Source organism: Notothenia coriiceps, unplaced genomic scaffold (assembly GCF_000735185.1).
Source record: "Notothenia coriiceps isolate Sejong01 unplaced genomic scaffold, NC01 NC01_scaffold00037244, whole genome shotgun sequence".
Taxonomy (NCBI): domain Eukaryota; kingdom Metazoa; phylum Chordata; class Actinopteri; order Perciformes; family Nototheniidae; genus Notothenia; species Notothenia coriiceps.
Window position 1 is genome coordinate 27193044 of NW_011369945.1, and position 7129 is coordinate 27200172.

A 7129-nucleotide genomic window follows, 5' to 3' on the forward strand; every position below is an offset into this window, starting at 1 on the left:
TCTGTCAGGCGGGTGTCTCGTGTGGTTTCCAGGATCTTACTGAGGAGACGTCTGCGGTTGACTGTGTCATAGGCAGCTGAGAGGTCGACAAACACCGCACCAGTTACCATCCCTTCCTCATATCCGTCTTCGATGTACTGGGTGAAGTTCAGTACTTGGCTAGTTGTCGACTTGCCAGGGCGGAAACCTGCTTGTTCAGGGATGAGGTGTTTGTCAACAAAGGCACCAATTCTGTTCTGGATCAAGGGGGGCGATATAGCGTGTATGTAATTACATTGGGAATACTGACTTGAGCCCCACCACTGTATAGCCCTACCATAGATTACCCAACAAAAATACTCTGGAGCCGCCACTGTTAACCACCATTAGAGAATAGAGTGCAAAGAAGAGAAAAATGGCAGGTTCCAATTCATGCTACAATAAAATGCATTACTGCAGAATGAAACCATATTAAAGTTATATGTAAGAAGCAACCATTTTTTGTTTCGAGATGTTTTTTCTATTTACACTATCTTACCTTGTGTTTTTGCTTGTATAACACAGGAAACGGTAAACCCCAGGCCTTTGAATTATTACATTGCAACAATTTCTGCAGCACAATAATCTGACATGTTTTTCTGTTTGTATAACTTTAGGTTTTATCTGTTAATTTGTTCCGTTTGCAACGGTGGCCCAGAGTACATCAGCCGACTGCCGCTCGGATGGTAAGTGAACCTCAAGATGTTCGTTCAGCTTTGACACAGGTACAAAGATAAACAAGGATGTGATGGCCTTTCTTCTCTTTTTCTTTAAATGCTCCTTTATTTATTCTATCATTAAGTTCTAGGCTATTGTCTCTTGCTTGTTTTCCTTTACGCTTGAACCTTTTCCACTGTGCCTTCATAATGACCTTTCTTTTCCTAGACACATTGCCTTTTTCTTTGTATACTATTATTTTGGAGCCAAACTAAAAGTAGTAAAGAAAACACAGCTTTTACTGAAATGTTTCAGGGAGGATGTGACACACCTGAGCCTGTATAACCTGAGCGTGATCCACAAGAAGAAGTACTTTGACTCTGAGATGCACCTGATGAGTTACATCAATGAAAACTGGGAGCTGCTGCAGCTGGGGGAGGTACTTTTAGCCAACTCTGGACACACACAAACACACACAAAGACATCATGTATTTGTATAGCTCAGACTAAGAGGTATATGTAAAAAGAGATAATTGGTTCAATTCCCAGATGTGCCTTGACAAATATTTCTATATAAATGATGCCAAGACAGATGAAATTGCAGGTTCTTTTGTGATTATGGTATTAAACAAACATTAAACAACAAATGGTAGACAATCACTCCACTTGAAGCTCAAATCCAAAGATGAACTGTAACCATTTGAGAGTTGTAGCTCAGCGGTAAATGGGCACCTACCAATCGGCTGGTCTGTGCTTTGATCCCCAGCCCCTGCAGTCAACATATTGAAGTCTCTCTGGGCAGGATAGTAACCCCAAATTGCTCTCGTAGACATGTTTACAGTAATGGAGTGTATGTAAATCGCTTTAGACAAAAGCATTGGCCAAATAATATGAAAATGAATGTAATGTGTTTTGCACAGGGTGTTTGAAATGGGCGATCTGTTGTGCGTTAGCAGTTTCTATTCTAGTAGCTGCTTCATACACCAATACATCCCAGGTTGAGAGACCTGCGGCCTGTACTACAAAGCCAGTTCAACAGACCCTGGGTGTCTTACAGTTATCTGGCTTAACTAACCCTACTAAACGCGATCTCGCTAAGCGCGCCTAAAACGCTGGTTATCAACTCGGTAAGTCAACCCAGGGTTTCTCCGTCCGGCTGATAGCGCGTTCACATGAAAGGGGCGGGGTGAGCAACATTTGACAAATCACAAACATGGAGAGTGGACAGCGGAGCGTTATACTTCATTAATGAAGCGTAACTTGTTTTCACACACACATGTAAATAATATGTACACATGACCAAATATGTATATATGTTCATTTTAATTCATTTCTTATTTTATAGTTATTTATAATTTTTATCTTTGATTTTATCCTTAATTTTTATTAATCTGTGTGAATCTGCGCTGTCCCGTTTTTCAATCTTACCCTGTTGCTGTTAACTTACTGAATTTCCCCACAGGGATTAATAAAGGTCCATCTTAACTATAATATTATACAAATATGAAGAAGTTCAACTTTATACATCCATGACTTTAACACTCCAATCCAGGATGCAGCTGCGAAGAGCAGGAAGAGCTGCTGGTTAAAGATCTGCCACTGTGTGCATGTGTAATCTAACTGGTTAATAGTCCAATACCACTGCTCATTCTAAAACACCAGTGGACCTGACTTAAATTACGTTTGAGTGTTTAGTCAAATTAATGTTTTGTTTAATTGTGTTTTTGTGGAATAGAAGATATTATTCATCCCCAAAAATAAATATCAAATCATAATTTAACACGGTAAACAGGTTTATTAAACCTATATCTAGGAATAATGTGAAGAGTATTTGTGTAAAGGCCCAGATACACCGGCCAGTCACCTGAGAAGTCGCCAATGCCGACACAGACTGTTGCGTCGCCGGACTCTCCTGCGTATTTGCCGACTTCGCACACTGGAACACACCGCAAATCCGAGCCGAGCACGTATGAACTGCGCATGCGTGAGTGGCAATAACTCTCCTTACCAGCAGGCGACGGTAGTGTGTATTCATCATTCAAAAGAGGCAACAACCGGAAGACAAAGAAGAAGAACAGACTCCGTGATATAAACAAACAACAAATAGCGTTTTTCTTTCCAATTTCACTCTCGTCCATTGAAAACATGAACGAACAGGAGCTCTATAAACCGATGAGGTGAAATAGCCGTCCTTGTGTGTTCCATCTTCCATTTTAAATCATTTGTTTACCTCCCTCACTTCCGTTAACGCTTCTCATGCACTGATTCGCTAGCTGAACAGCCAATCAGTGTTATCCCTTTGTCCGACTTCCGGTGGTGTTCCCGACGCCGATTCAACATGTTGAATCGGCAAGAAAAGGTGTCAGGTCGGCAGAAAAGACCCGACGGTGCGGCGCACACCACTCCGAATAGGGCGTGCCCACGCTCATGTTCGGCCCGACTCCCATTTACTGCCGATTTCGGGCCGGTGTATCTGGGCCTTTACCTAACACAGGCTCCGCCCTCTACTGGACTCTATGGGTACTACTCTCAACCATGCTATGCGAGCATTCACCTATTGAGTTGCATAAACCTAGCCGGCCAATCGGGGCGAGCCTACCTGAATGCGCGTGCAGGCCCGCAGTATATAGGCGGCTACACCTTAATAGCGGGCGCCGATCCCCACCACCTCGGCGGTGCCATTCACGTTCGCCATTCCATCGGGGGCGGAATGGCTCCGTTTGCCGGGGAGGAGGATGACGAGGACCTTCTCGTTCGTCGGCATTCCGGGTCCTGTCCCGACCTCCCCCTGGTGATACCATGCGGCAGAGCCTGGGCAAGCCCTCTGCCTCACACCAGGCAGCAAAGCTGGCAGAGAAAACTCGTGCCCCTCCTCGCCCGCGTGACAGGGAGGGCTGCCAAAAACACGGTGTGGTTTTGGGCGCTATCGCTGATTGCCCTCTTCCGCAAGATGTCCCCCCACCGTTCCGATTCAGAGCCGATTATTTGGCCCCGCAGCATCGGCCAAATTATATCCTGGTCCACGTGGTGGAGCCGCCCGCTGCTTTGCCGTGGTGGGAATGTCCTGGCCCCAGCTGGGGATTCAATCCCGCATGCACAATAAAATAAAAGAAGACTTGAATGATTCATCCTGGAGCCCACCGTGTCCTACGGCACAGGCTCCTTTGGGATCGATTTCCTTCGTCCAACGTGGATGAAGAGAATCCGCAGCTTGGCTAATGCCTGCCCTTCTTGCTCGCATCCTCAGGGAGAGACCACTAAAACATGTTTTTAATGGGAATGGAAGCTCCAGCTTGTGTAACTGACGGAGGGGATGGACCAGGATATCTGGCGACTGGGTTACTCACTTCCAGTTCCCTGCAAGCGTCCGCCATCCTCCATGCCCCCAGGGGTTAAGAGAGGGCAAAGTAAAATCCTTAGGAGGAGATGGTCCCTCCTTTCAACCATAAATTCGGCTCGGATTGCCAAGACGGTAAGGGTTACGCCANTCATAACCCACTGTAACCCCCTCACACCCCACTGCACGCTGTCTACCATGGGGCTCTGAGGGTCATAACCCACTGCACACTGTCTACCAAGGGGCTCTGAGGGTCATAACCCACTGTAACCCCCTCACACCCCACTGCACGCTGTCTACCATGGGGCTCTGAGGGTCATAACCCACTGCACGCTGTACTCTTTAGTCAACTGGACATCATTATCAATGCGCAGATCACTGCACTGGTACAAACTCATCTATACCGCTATGCTTGGACTGCTGCCCCTCTACATATCCACTTACATATCACACAAACAGTACAGCTATAGACTACGATCTCAAAATGACATCACTCTGTCCGTCCCCTCAGTACGCACGATGCTTGGGAAAAAAGCCATATCATACTCTGCCCCCTCGACCTGGAACACACTTCAGCAGGAACTTAAGCTGACCACTTTGATACCCATCACAGATTTTAAACTCATTTTAAAAAAGCTGGAGAAATCCTCTGTGGGTGTTTGCACCTGCTATATCTGACTACTGTATATGGATTTCAATGACTACTTTTTTTACGATGTTGTATTTTAGTGTTGCCTCTGTGTTTAGTGTCCTGTCTGTCGGTAACTTTGTGTGGTAGTGTTACCACTGACAGGTCTCTCTTGAAAATGAGACCTTGTGTTTCAATGAGATTTTACACCTGTATAAATAAAGGCTAAATAAAAAAAAAATCCCATCCGATAGCTGCAATAATACAAAACAACAGGAGAAGGTGTGCTTCTAATGGTCAATAACAGTGAACGGATGGTTATTTATTGACCATTAGAAGCACACCTTCTCCTGTTGTTTTGTATTATTGCAGCTATCGGATGGGATTTTTTTTTTATTTAGCCTNTCCAGAAGGGACAACTCCACCTACAGGAGGTATAACTCCAAATCCAGAAGGGACAACTCCACCTACAGGAGGTATAACTCCAAATCCAGAAGGGAAAACTCCACCTACAGGAGGTATAACTCCAAATCCAGAAGGGACAACTCCACCTACAGGAGGTATAACTCCAAATCCAGAAGGGACAACTCCACCTACAGGAGGTATAACTCCAAATCCAGAAGGGACAACTCCACCTACAGGAGGTATAACTCCAAATCCAGAAGGGACAACTCTAAATCCAGAAGAGACAGGTCCTACTGACTACTGTACTACTTATCTTCCTGTTACTACTACGACTGCTGTTCGCACTACTACTACTAGTACTACTACTTCTCCTCCTCCTCCTCCTCGTACTACTACTACTTCTTCTCCTCCTCGTACTACTACTACTACTTATTCTCCTCCTCCTCGTACTACTACTACTTCTTCTCCTCCTCGTACTACTACTACTTCTTCTCCTCCTCGTACTACTACTACTACTTCTTCTCCTCCTCCTCCTCGTACAACTACTACTACTTCTCATCCTACTACTCCCCCCCCACTGGTTTGTGCTAACGGCGGGTTTCCTCTGTCCGGAGTCTGCGTCTGTCCTGACGAGTGGACCGGAAAGAGCTGTTCTGTTGGTGAGTCGGTTTAGAACCAGCAGCACTATTCACTACTCTTTACCATTAGTAACATCAGAATCATTTCAGCCACTCAGTTTCTACTCGTTAAGAGATATGTTTTTCTTCAGAAATTATAGCTGATTACCCTTTTTTTGCAGTTTAAAGATGATGTTATCAACATAAAAATGCTTCAACCTCTCAGAATATACAGCTTTTTACCCAGGCTGTCCCTCTGAATCTCTGTCATCTTTACTCATCTCGTCCTCAGCAAACTTCTGCCGGCCTCAGAAGTTGGGCAAGTATAATTTCCCACAAACACCCATCGGCTGGTTTGCGTATTCCGAGGAGATCTGTCAAACCGGATCCAGCGGTGGTGAGTTCCTACCGAAAGTTAATTTACGTAAATCCCAAAATATTCCACAGTGTGTGAGTCCAACACTTCAATATGTTTCCGTCCAGCCGGGAAACCGCAGGCCTCGACGCAATGCTCCAACAGGACCGGAGCCCCGGGTTTCCAGAATCCTCCGCAGATCTTCCTCTGCGACCAGACGCTCACTGACATCCAAAAAAACGTGAGTCCCGATTTCTCTGGAATGTAACTCCACTCTGCCAGCTCTGACACTTTTTAGTTTGTATCTACCGTCTCTCCTCTCAGATCACCAACTCAGCAGATTTAGAGGCCTTGGCGTCCAGCACTCAGATCCTCACCTCCAACCCTGAGGAGCTGACGGCTGCCGACATCGAGACCGCCACTGAGATCGCCAACACCCTGCTGAGGTCCCCGTACGCTGAGGAGGTAAAAACAGAAACAGAGAAGCCCACGATATCCCCCTGTAAACAACAGTAAGAATACCCTCTAGAACCCAGTGACATTAGGATCCTCTAGAACAGGCATGGGCAAACTAAGGCCCGCGGGCCATATACGGCCAGTTGGGCATTTTAATCCGGCCCGTCGAATATTGGAACAAAATTGTCCAAATTAGAGTAAAGACCGCATTCATTTTTCCTGCAATACCTGGCATTTCAGTTGATCCCACTAGATGGCGCACTCTAGACACAACCGGCAAGATCTAAGAACCAAATACATCACGCTTACATTGTAGGAGGTCGAGATTCACCTGAGCAATAACAGTTCATGGTGAATACATTACATCACATGTCACTTGATAGACACTTTTATCCAAAGCGACTTACATAGTCAATACTGTGGGCAATCCCCACAGGAGCAATTTGGGGTCAAGTGTCTTGCCCAGGGACACAACGACATGCTGACTGCAGTGGGGTTTGAACCTGTGTGACAATCACAACGGACTGACAATATATTCACAAAAAATATTCACACCACCAGCCGACCGATCCAGTGAAACGAGTCGCGATGACGAACGAAGTTGAACATAACCCCTCCGTACACCCGCGTCACGCTATCTCCGGAACCACAACCCT

General features: G+C 45.8%; 1 long non-coding RNA gene across 1 annotated transcript; it reads left to right on the forward strand.

Annotated features, from left to right (window-relative positions):
* Nucleotides 1-633: 633 nt before the first annotated feature.
* Nucleotides 634-6454, forward strand: LOC104965133 (uncharacterized). The gene is made up of 3 exons (XR_800522.1): nt 634-704; nt 991-1114; nt 6444-6454. It is a non-coding gene; the product is annotated as an uncharacterized lncRNA (long non-coding RNA).
* The last annotated feature ends 675 nt before the right edge of the window (nt 6455-7129 follow it).